The following is a 12,872-nucleotide window of genomic DNA, read 5'->3' on the forward strand; positions in this document are numbered from 1 at the left end:
TTGGTCGATATCAGCTTGAAAATGAACTCTCAGAATCGGCCAATATGCTTTTTCTAATTTTGCATAATGAATGAATATTACAGACACTGAACAGTAAGAGTATACATATTTAATATGATGTTAATTCCACAACAGAAGAGACTTGATGATCACTATAATGACATGGGGGAAAAAATGGATATATCTATATCAGTTATTGCTCAAATAAATTGTCACATATCGGTTAGTGTTGCACGGTATACTGGTACCAACGGTAGACCGCCGTACTAAAACACCACGGTACATATGATACCATAATGTTGGAGTACCGTAGTACTACAGTACCTCACGGAACCACTACTGTGGGATAAGTTCAAAGTCCAGTCGCAAGAGGGTGAGTGTCCATGCACCGTCCAATAACGGTGCACGCTGGCCACCTGGCACTCAATATGCTGCTGCAGTGGTTTGTTCTCCAGTGACATGTCAGGTATTAGCTGAGCTATTGAGTATCTTTAAGCAGTGAAAGTTATTATGTATTTATTTTTACTTGTAGGCTAGATTTGTTTATATATGCTACAGTGATTTGTTTTCCACAGAGCTCTATGGTGCGAGCATTTTACTCGCATTTGCGACTAAAAATAGTTTTGTGCGAGCAAAAGAAATCATTCAGGAGCACGCTGTGCCAGTACAGATTTCAACCAGCAGCAGAAACGAAAGGCGAATCCTGCTGGTTGTGGGTTGAACGGGGGTCACAGACACGGACAGGAATATGGTGGAGCACTATGGCCACCACAAGATAACGGCTTACTGGTGACCGAGAAGCCCGGCTACAGGTCCAATATTTTCCTCTTCGTTGGTGTCATCACTGCCCAGAAGTGCCTGAGCAGCCGAGCCGTGGTGGCGCACAGGTATGTGACGTGTCAGAGGAGAAACGAGCCGTTCACATTTCTCTCTTTGTGGCAGGTAACGGTCCACAAACCTCACCGCACTTTAGGGACTGTTCTTTACTTATGAAGGGACTGTTCTTTACTTATCAGGGGAGGAGGGTGGCTGGTTGATTTTTATTTCATTTATTTATTTTATTTTGATCCCCCCTATGTTAATCACTTATTGATGCTGTTTTTGAAGTATGAATAAGTCAGTAAGTAATTTATTCCACTGAAATATCATTGATGTATTATAGAAAAGTGATTTATCTTTTTATAAATGACAAAAGGCACATCTGCCTCATTTTTGCTGTGGTATCGTGATACTACTCAGAACCGTGATACTTTCACTGGTATCGTACCGTGGGTCCCAATTTTGGTACCGTGACAACACTAATATCGGGATATCGACAAATAATCCAATATCATGCATCCCTATATTACTTTCTTTTAATCTCTGCAGATTAGCCGAGATAACTTTGATCATTTCCAGGCTGTGACACTGTATCATCACTGTAACACTGCACTCTGTGAGTTCTCTCTGCAGATCGGACTGTGTGTTTATAGTTTACACACATCTTTCTCCCATTAACATTTTCTTTTTTTTCGACGGCAGTTTACAAAGCAAAACATAAAATATGAAAAGCAAAGTAATTTCTCCTGCTGTTCAAATGTTCTTCACAGTTTTAAGAACTTTGTAGAACATTTTGGGAGAGATTAAGTGTACATATAAGCGCCACATGTCGGAGAGACTTGAGGAGGGATTAAAGAGACAGAAAAAATAATTAAATATTGTTTTATGACTCTACAAAGAAGAAGAGAGTAAAATTAGAGCTCCAGTTGATGTTGGTGAGGATGAGTCAGAATTTAGTCGTTTGGAAGACGACAAGCTGCAACACAACAAATGGTGACAGCATACAGTCTGTTGGTACAGAGGAAAAAACAGGACACTGAAAACAGACATTTAAATTTAAACCAGAAAATCAGACACTGAAATATGACTCATTATCTTGTTTTTAAGAAGGTGATATTGTTTGGTTGATTTAATTGTGATATGTTTGCTGAAAAATGCTCACACTATTTATTTTTATTGTGTTATATGGTGCTGATACATGTGAACAGTCAGAAAACATTAAATAAACTAAGACAGTGATATATATTAATAAAGACCAACAAAATAAGACAATACAAACAAAACAAGCAGGGAGTACAGCACGTGCTTACATTGGTGTGTTTACAGGCAATTTAGTGAATGGATGTGTGTGTGCGCACGTGCATGTGTGTGTTAGAGGTTTGGGTGATGTGAATCTGTAGGTTGCAAGTGAGGTTAAATGTGCTCACGTTGTTTAACGCATTCAGTGCAACACAATGTTGTGTGAGGGTTCACAGCACTCTGACAAAGAAACTTATAGGAGGAGTTCATTTTTAACGTTTTTCAGTTTTGATTTTTAGCTTAAATTTTAATTTAAAGGTTTTCAATACCCTCCAAGAGTATTGTATCAAATATTATTAAGTTGCTAATGGCTAACGTTAGCCTACTGTAGCGTAGCCTCTGAATTTTTTGACCAGCTGGCATCATAATGCGCACCACAGAGGATTAACTATCATAAGATGTTACAGTTACAGCTGAAAAATTACTCTGCAATCTCTGCAGTTCAACTCTCTTCCAGTCGATCATGTATATGCACTGTGTCCTGAGACATCCAGTATAAAATAAATATTTTCACACACTTGCTTTAAGATATTTTTGTTGCAAAGTTGTTTTTAACCCCTTGATTTTTTATTGTCTTGTGTTGTTAACATTATACTCACAGATCACATTGTTCACACATCAAATTTTTGCTATAGTTAAAAAAAAAACCTTTAGCAATGTTAGCACCACCAGCCATGCTGACAGTGATGATGCTAACAGTGTTAAACGGGGGTTTGTGCCTCAAAATTAGGCCACTTACCCACCAGGGTGAGCTGAGAGGAGGCTGAAAGGTGGGTACAATGTTTCCACGGCAACACTGTTGGGTGGGGTCGATGTTATAAGCAGTAACCATGGAATAAATGAAAATTAACATTAGCTTTGTCACAGTTGACAATGGCTGTGGATGCATTATGCTAACCAAGCTAGCAGCTAGCTTTAGTGTGAGCTCCACCTTCTTGTGCAAATATGGGGTGCGTTCAGAAATACTCGCTCCAAGTGCTGAAGCGTACGCTGGTACAAACTGGACCGTCCATAAATTCAGAGTCCTGTTGGAAGGGTGATGTCATGGTGCCTACAACTTAATTATGTAAAGTCTGTGATACAATCCTATGACACGCTTCAGGAACTAAGAAGTGCTTGGCCTGCGTGGAAAACCATCAACACACACTCATACAAGTTAAGTTTCAAGGCTGGAAACATCCAGATCTTCATCCAGGATCATCACCTGGATGGAAACACACTCATGCTTTTGGCTTCTGCCTAAATTCAAAATTCAAGTTAAATGATTTAGTTATTTTTTGATTGTTTGTCGTTTTGTGACGTGCAAATGAGCGTCTGTCCATCCGGGCACAGAGTTTCTTCCCTCAGTCCAGAGATCAAGATGTAAATTATAGTGTGCCGTGTGCAGAAACTGGAGGAAGCTGGTGTTGCTCTCTACAATGTATCAGCATATGAATCAGAAGAATAATAGATGGATTGTAGTCAGAGCCATTTAGGAGAGTGTTGAGTGCTAGAGTGCTCTGCAATCAATGGACTCTAATTATACATGTGAAGGTTTGTCATTCACTCCGTGCACCTCTCAGTCTGTTTATTGCTTCATCATTTTGTGATTTTTTTCCCCCTGTTATCTGTCTGCCCGTCTGTCTGTCTGTCTGATGTCTGCCTGTCTGTCTGTCTCATTCATATTCATGTTTGGCAGAAAACATTTGATTGTTTAATTAAAGGCCTGATTCACACAAATAAACACATTCACTCTTAATTCAGTCGAGTCATGCAGAGAGTTTTCAGCTTTTCCCTCCCTCTTGATTTCTGTGATTAATTCTAGCAGGGTCCTGCTTTGATGGCACTTTTTGGCAGCTGTATTCCTATTTTCTAATTTTCTCACTTGGTCTACACCCCTCCCTCTGTGACTGGCTCCTAGACTGTCTGACTAACGGGCCCCAGACTGTCAGGATTGGTAAAAGGACTTCAGTCAGCATCAGTACGAACATTGGCACCCCACAGGGATGTGTCCTCAGCCCCATCCTGTACACCCTGTACACCCACGACTGTGTTGCCTCCCACAAGGACAACATCATCCTGAAGTTCGCAGACGACACCGCAGTGATAGGACGCATCACTGGCGGGGACGGAGCAGCCTACAGGAGGAAGGTGTCCAGTCTGGTGTCATGGTGTGAGGACAACAACCTCACCCTCAACATGGACAAGACGAAGGAGATGATAGTGGACATGAGGAGGGAGAGGAGAGCTCATCGGCAGCTTCAAATACCTGAGCGTCCGCATCAGTGAGGACCTCACCTGGACACTCAACACCACACAGCTGGTCGAGAAAGCTCAACGGCAGCTGTACTTTCTGAGGAGGCTGAGGAAGTTTGACATGTCGGCCAAAATCCTCAGCTGCATTGTGGAGGTTCATCCTGACCAGCTGCGTCACTGCGTGGTACAGGACTCCACTGCCTTCTCTGCAGAGCATCTACCACAGGAGAGCTGCCTCCATACTCAGGGACCCCACCCACCTGAATTGTTCACACTTCTACCCTCAGGCCGGAGGTACAGAAATGTGAAATGCAGAACCACTAGACATAAAAACTCTTTCTTTCTCACTGCCATCAGACTCCTAAACAGCCAGCAGGAGTCATCATCATCATCATCATCATCACTACCTCAGACCATGTTTACACATCCAGTCTGCACATGACTTTTGCACATACAGTGTTTGCACCACAGTTTCTGCTGCCTTAATTTATCTTGTCTATATATTCCCTTTTGTGTATATATTCCTTTCATATTTTAATCTATATTGTTTCCTCTTTGGGATTCACTGCAGTCAGCAAAGGAAGAATTTCATTGTACAGGAAAACGTGTTTCCTCACTGTGCATATGACAATGAACTCTTTGAACTGAATTGAATTGAATTTTTCCTGTCCTCTAATGCAACTACTGACGCTGCTGAACGTGTTCTGGTTCTGTTGATTTCTGACAGCAGCAATCAACCGGAACGCCTGAAAAAATGTTGGCATAGTATGTGTCAGCAAACCCAGGATACATGATATTTGTACATTATTATGTAACAGATTTGTTGTAATCTTATGTCAGTTTATGTTTCTACGATGCTGTGGTTAATGTGCGGTAAAGTTTTATTTTGTTAAGGTCAGGAAACACAACAATGTGTGTAAAAAACAACTCTCCCTGGCACGATCCCGTCAGGAAAAGCAGTGATTTCTCTGTTAAAAAATAACCACGTATTGTAGCTCTCTCCCGGCCAGGAACACAGCAATGTATCGGTAAAATTCAACCACTTTTTATGGTGCTATCACTGCCAGACATGATGTCTTGGAAAATATTAAATGCTTTTCATGGCATTACTCTATCAGGAAACACACTGACATCTTTGGGAAAAAACACATGCTTTCTGTGGCTCTATCTCATCAGGAAAAGCAGCAATATTAAAAAAATAACACTTTTTGCTGCACTGTCCCGGCCGGATACTTTCTGTTGCTCTTTCTTGGCAGGAAGTCCAGCGATGTCTTAGTAAAAAACAAATGTTTTTTGTGGCGCTATTCTGTCAGGAAACGCTGTAATGTCTGTGAAAACAACCTCTCTCCATGGCTCTGTTCTGGCAGTAAATGCAGCAGTGTCTCGGTTAGGAGCAACTTTCCGTGGCTCCATCTCGTTAAGAAAAGCAGCGATGTCTCTGTTAAAAAACAAACATTTTTTTGTGGCACTGTCCCAGCCAAAAAAACGCCTCGGTAAAAAACAATCGCTTTGCAGCAGCTCTGTCCCGGCCCAAAACACAGCAACGTCTTAGTAAAAGTCAACCATTTTTCATGGCACTATCCCTGCCAGACAGGCTACGTTGTCTCCGTTGAAAAACATCCACTTTTTGTGGCAGTGTCCCGGCCGGAAACGCAGTCTTGTTAAATATTAAATGCTTTTCATGGCATTAACCTGTCAGGAAACACATTGAAGTCTCTGTAAAAAGCATACACTTTATGTGGCTCTATCCTGGCAGAAAAAGCAGCGATATCTTGAGTTTTTCGGTGGCACTATTCTGTCAGGAAACGCTGTAATGTCTGTAAAAATCAACGGCTTTCCTTGGCTCTGCAATGTCTCTGTAAAAAGCAACTCTCACTGAAACTATCCCGTCAGGAAAGGCAGCGATGTCTCTGTTAAAACACAGCAACTTTTCGTAGCTCCGTCCTGGCCAGAAAAGCACCAGTGTCTTTGTAAATATCAAATACTTTTCATGGCTTTACCATGTCAGGGAATACACTGATGTCTTTGTAAGAAGTGACGGCTTTTTGTAGCTCTGTCCCAGCCAGAAACGTAGCGACATCATGGTAAATACTGAATGCTTCCCATGGCACTATACCAGTGGAAAAACAGTGACTGGTATCTAAAACACAACCAGTTTTGTTGTTTGTCTTGAACAGTGGTCTGCAGCTCGGCAGCCGTCTCACTTAGATGTCCCGCCATTCACCATCCCCTCCACCTCTCAATAAAAAAGTCAGCTCATATACGACGTCACTTCAGAAATGTTGAAATAATATGTATGAAACGTGAAAATGTCATGAACTCATTTCTTCTGGTGACTGGGCCGCAGGAACTGAAGTTCTTCATTTTCCTGTTTGCTAACATTGCTTTGAATGTGACGGATCCGAACATAGCCTCGTAGCAGTTCAGGAGGTGTCGATGGTGCTAAGGTGGCGCTCATCATGTTAAGAGTTGAGAGAGTCTGATGAATCTGACTCATACAGGCAAACCTCACAGAAAAAGACTGTTGAGATTTCAGATAAGTTCTTCTGTCAGGACCTCAAAATCTCTCAAGAAAATAAATCGCCTGTCTTTTCCACAACAAAAACAGCCGTCCAACAGGATCTATATTCTCTGCCGAACATGTTCTCCATGCAGTAACACACCAGAGGGGAACACGCAGTACTTGATGTACCTGATCCAACACAGCCATGTTGGTATGAAGACTGCTAATGTTGAAGTTGAGAGGAGAGGACGTTCCAGAGAGATTCACATGCCTTAAGCTAAGTCATTAATCTTCCATTTGTATTCATGTCAGGCTGAGCTGATCAATATGGGGTATCCCCTCCTGCTTCCACTCCCAGTGAGCACTCCTGAAAGGAGGTACAACAGCTCTGCAGCACAACACCGCCGCAAGGACACACTGAAAACATCGAGTCTGACAAAGTTAATCAACACAAGACACCTTCTGTTTTTTCCTCTTCACTTTTCCGTCAGCCGCTCTGACTGCGCCGTGCGCTCGACGTTTGTGTCCACATGATGATGTCAGCCAGGCGCAGAGGCCTGGGCAGAGAGAGTGTGGTGTACAGAGTGCTGGCTTGTAGAGTAATCCTCCTGCAACTCAGATAAGAGGAGCGAAGGTTCCAGAGGGTTTTCTGAAAGATTTACGTGTGCAATACTAATCCACGCTTCATTCATTGGTATGCATGCTGGTCCAGGCTAATCAACATGGGGTGCCTTTTTATTCCCTGCTTTTCTCTCCCCTAATTTGTTTTCTTTGCTCCTTCCAGGACCTCAGTGAGTCAATGGGAAGCAGCTTTTCTCTTTCTCTCTCTGCTCTCTGTTTTATTCAAATATTTCATCTCTCTCTCACATTGAAATCGTCATTGTTCAGCTGAAACGACACCTGCAGTCTTCTCTGGCCCTTGTGTGTGTGTTACACAGACATGTAGCCTCTGAGGGAAGATAGACCAAATAGATTAGAGCATCCAGTGTGGGAGGAGCCTCACAGGAGAGGTGTGCACTAAATGGCTCTGTGTGTTTGCGTGTGTAACGTTGTATGTTTGTGTTTGTGTGTGAGAAACGGGAGCACATTTCTCAGCCTCAACACGAAACGCTGAGGTCCATTAATCTGGCTCTGTGGCTGATGGGAGACACAGCGGGCCGCGGTGCTTTGTCTCACACACACTTGAGCACACACAATATGTCTCAACCCAACATCAAACCACACGAGACAGCAAACAAATATTTAAAGAACAGAAATGTTCAGATTCAACTTTATAAATCCCAACGGGGCAGTTTGTTTGAACAGCTTCCCTTGTACACACACTAAAACATACAGTAACCTGTAGACACATAAATAGATGAGTAATAAATAGAAATCAAAACTAAGTTAAAGCTGTAAACAGCCATGAACGGGCCCTCGCACCTTCACCCACATCAGGGCTGCTGGCTGACCCAGCTGTTCATTTCTGTGAAATTCAGACACTGCACGCAGGAGTGAGATCGTATAGTGTGAACGCTGGAGGTGGGAATCTCTAGGCACCTCACGATTCGATTCAATTCAGATTCCGAGGGCAACGATTTTGATTATAAAACGATTCTCGATTATAAAATGAGCCAAAAAGAAAATTTACACTAGATATTGAAAACATTATTGTAATAAAGCTGGTAATACATATCCAGTGCATACAAACTGTATAACTTACTGTGGTTGAGATGACTACGCTCCACCAGTCTCCTCCTCATCCACAAATCTCAACGGGACTCTCCTGTCCCTCGTCGACCTCCTCGACATTTCTCCTCCAGTATTATTATAACTGACTATAACTATCTATGAACTATAAAAACACCAACTATTGCAAAAAAGACGAACGATGGCAAAACTACGAACTATGGTGAAAACACGATGAAAAACACTCAAAAACACGGCATAAAAAAAACTCAAAAGCTCTCAAAAAACCACAAATACTATTATTTACAACACTTAATATTATTTACAAAGAAAACACCACCCAAACTCCGCTAAAACACTCCAACTTGCACTCTCCTCGTGAGTGCAAGTTGGCGTCACTACCGTAATGTACTGTATATCCGCTTCTCAGCTTTCAGAATCCATTGGAATTACGTTGATAGTGTGAATGGTCGAGGAGTTACGGTAATTTGAAAAATGAATATAAAAATAAAATTAACATCGATTATGAGTTTTCCACATCGATGCTCACATCATTCAAGACAGAATCTCGATGCATCTAAAAATCATTTTTTCCTCACCCCTAGTGGGCGCTAAAATGACCTGTGTTGCATTTTGTTCCACTTCCTGTGTCCACTATGTGGCGCTGCAGAGCACACCACATCATGTAAATGTCATTTAAATTGACAGATAATTGTCTGACAAGTCTTACTTCCTGTTGCCAGTACACCTAATTTGCATGTGGATGCCTTCAGGCCTGGAGTCTTATAAAAGAAGTTGAAATCAGGGCAGATTGGACAAGGTACATGGAAGTTACAACAACTTCCTGTTTCATGGCAAATAAGGCATCGCCATGGCAACATCCTTCAATGTAAACTCACAATCTTCTCAAGTAAGCATCATAAAGGTCTTGGGACTATGCTGATCAAATCTGAGGTGGAGCTGGTCACCGCTGTGGAGCGAGTTATGTCATTTCCTGTTGCCAGTAGGTGGCGCTTTGACTTTAATTTTCTGGCACATGGATAGAAATCTTAGACAGATTGGACAATGTGTGCTCAAGTTTCAACAACCTCCAGTTTTATGGCGAAATGTGCAAAATGGCCGCCACACCACAGCAACACTGTTGGACAAATTTTAATTGGAAAGCATCATTAAAGGTCTTGACAAATTTGAGGTGGCTCTGGTCAACCTGCTGGGAGAAGTCAATGAAAGCATAAAACACGTCATTTTCTGTTGCCAGTAGGGGGCGCTATAACTATAAGTAATTATTGTCATGTAGATGTATTCAGGGCAGGACTGCCATCAGACATGAAGTTTGGGGCAGATTGGACCATGTACAGTGGAGTTTCAAAACATTTCCTGTTTCTTGGTGAAACATGGAGATTTGACGCCTGTCACGGTTCTTTCGATGGTGTGGACAAAATTTGAAATCAAATAGATCAAAGTTGTAGGAGAAGTTTGTGAAACTATGACTCCTGTAAAAGGCTAAAAAAGTACAAAAATTGCACAGTAAATTAAAAATGGCTGACTTCCTGTTGGTTCTAGGATGTGACCCTAAGAGGCTCAAGACGTTACATGTGCCGACCAGTGTTCGTACATGTACTCTGCCGCTTTTTCAAATTAGAGTGCACAACTCATAAAATGTCAAATTTTCCACCACTTCTGATCCGTGTTTTAGAGCATCTTAAGCACCTCATTAAAGCAATTTATTTCTAGTTATTTTAAGAAGAAGAAAAAGAATTCCTTCACCGTGTGGTGCTCGGGCTGTAAAAATAAGCCAAGGTGTTCAGTGGGATAAAAGGATCTATAAATGATTTTAAAAAAGTTAAAAGACTTATTGTAAATAAAAGAAATAAACAATAAAACAGAGGATTTAAAAGAGGAATAGCAGAGGGAATAAAATATTTCAAATACCAGTTAGTTTTACATGCAGGTAAAACGTAACAACAGCAACAGAGAAAATTGACCTGCAAGACCATGTTGTCCAGAAGAAGCTCAAATACTCGTTTGTTGATGCACAAACTGGTCAAGTCCAATTGTGTCACTGCTGTGATGTCAGAGCAGATTTTAACAGTGCAATTTATTTCCTGTCTCATTGTAAACCAGCAGATAAAAGACTAACACAGCAGGCTCTTGATAAAAGACTGGGAGAAACAGCAGAGGATGACGGGACTGACGGAAAAGGAATTTAGATTATGGGGAAGGTGAATTATCTGTTGCCCTCGCTTCACAATATCTGCAGCGTTTACACCAAGGTACCTAAATATCTGTAAGAGGTTACTGTTTCCACAGTTTCATTGTGAATAAAGCCTTCTTCCTGAGTTTTAGAAACTTTCAAGTTTAAGAGATTGTCGTCATTCAAGAGCATTCCCATGGTCTGATTCTGATCCATGGAGGAAGGACAGCAATGCAGTGTCGTCTGATAATTTGACAAGTAGCTGCCCTCCTCTGTGCTCCTGCATTCATCAGTGTACGTAAAGTAAAGGTGAAAGAACACAGCCTGTGGTGAGCCGATGGACAAACTAACCCTCTAACTGAACCCTCTCTGCTCTCTGTTAGTTAGAAAGTCCGATATCCAGAATACAAGCTGGTGAGGCAGATTAAAACCACCTGTGTGCCAACCATGTACATTTTTGACAATCATTTTTTGGGGAAATGTTGGATGGATGGATGGATGGATGGATGGATGGATGGATGGATGGATGGATGGATGGTGGGCGTAGAAAGAGCAGGAGTCTTGGTTTTACATCCCCTCGTGTGGTTCAGTTTAGGCAACTAAAGCACTGTGGTTCATGTTGGTGCAGATTTTTCCTGGACTAAACTAGACAACATCTCTCCCTCACCTTAACCAAGTGCTGCTGAACATAAACAACTGGATGCTTTAGTTGCTGTGAGGAGATGTTGCACTGCAGGCTGACATTTGGGCATAAAACAAATGAATTACACTGTCAGTGAACGTTTCACTGATTTTAATTAATAACATCCCCTCATTATGGTGATTAAATATGTAATCCAAGCTGCATTACATTTTCTGTAAAACATATTTGCTGTTGCATATTAGTTGTGTTTAACATCATTTCTCTGAGAGAGTTGAACAGCAGTGTGATCGTTACATCTGACTGGAGTCAAACGTGCACCCAGAACTCTGAAGGACCAGCCACACTCTGTATTCTGATTATGAACTTTGACCTTCTGGTAAATGTTACAGAGCCAGCAGATGTAAAAACAAACACTTTATGCTTTCTTTTTTGTGTGTATGTAATTAAATACTGTCTTGGACAATCCAAGTGTCAGCTGAAAAATGAATCCAGTGCTGAAGTGCCAAAAACTGCAGTTCCTCTAATGTCCACTTGAGGCTGGCTCCAAGAGCGAGTCAGTCCCCACAGACCTCCATGTTAAAATGTAGAAATAAACATGTTTACAGCCTGGTACAAAAAAAAGAGTTTTGGTCTCTAACGCTAATTTCAACATTCATGACAACTGTACAGAGCTGAACTTTTCTATAACTCACCTGTTTACATTTTATTAAGGCTTAACGTTACGCATAATTAAAGCTGACGTTTGACGTCCCCAGAGCCAGTTTGCAATACCAGGGGTCAGCACGCCCGGGTCTCTGGCTCCAGTGCTAATCCCTGCAGGTGGCAGTGACAGGTATGCAGGGCCTTATGGTTATTTGAAAATTTGAATAGAAGCTAATAAAATGAAAAATACATTCAACAAATACACTTTTACAGTAACACAACTTTAAACAGAAAATGCTATGAACTCAACTAAAGGACTTGAGATTTGATTTCTGGCCTATCATCTGTCTTAAGGCTCGTTTATACTCTTATTTACTTACGGAAATAGATACATCGAGTTCGTCCTTCACCTTCTCAAAATGATCCCACACTTTGGATTTCCTGCCCGACATGTTATTAACTAGCCTGTGGAATAACCGCAGGTACCAGCCCTGGAAATTAGGGGCCGTACACATGCTGCGTCTTTAACGCCTGGAAAACATGAAAAAAAAGTTAGCGTCAAGCCCTGTAGTTGATTTTAAACTAATGAAAACATAGTTATGAATATTATATTCAATTTCTGCCTGTTTATCCCCCCGTAATCCTAAACACTGGACCTTCAGATAACTTTTTTTTAGGTGATGTTATTTGTATTTGAGCACCATATGATGTCCAGTTTAGGTTGTGTCTGTACATTATTTGCCGTCCTCAGGACCAAAGGGGTTAAGAGAAACTGGCTATCCTCTTTCCTTTCCCCCAGCAACTCACTAACCTTCCCCCATCACCAACACCCCCCCACTCTTCTCCCCAGACTAGTTCCCATGCATTCT

Source organism: Epinephelus lanceolatus, chromosome 1 (genome assembly GCF_041903045.1).
Source record: "Epinephelus lanceolatus isolate andai-2023 chromosome 1, ASM4190304v1, whole genome shotgun sequence".
Lineage (NCBI taxonomy): Eukaryota > Metazoa > Chordata > Actinopteri > Perciformes > Serranidae > Epinephelus > Epinephelus lanceolatus.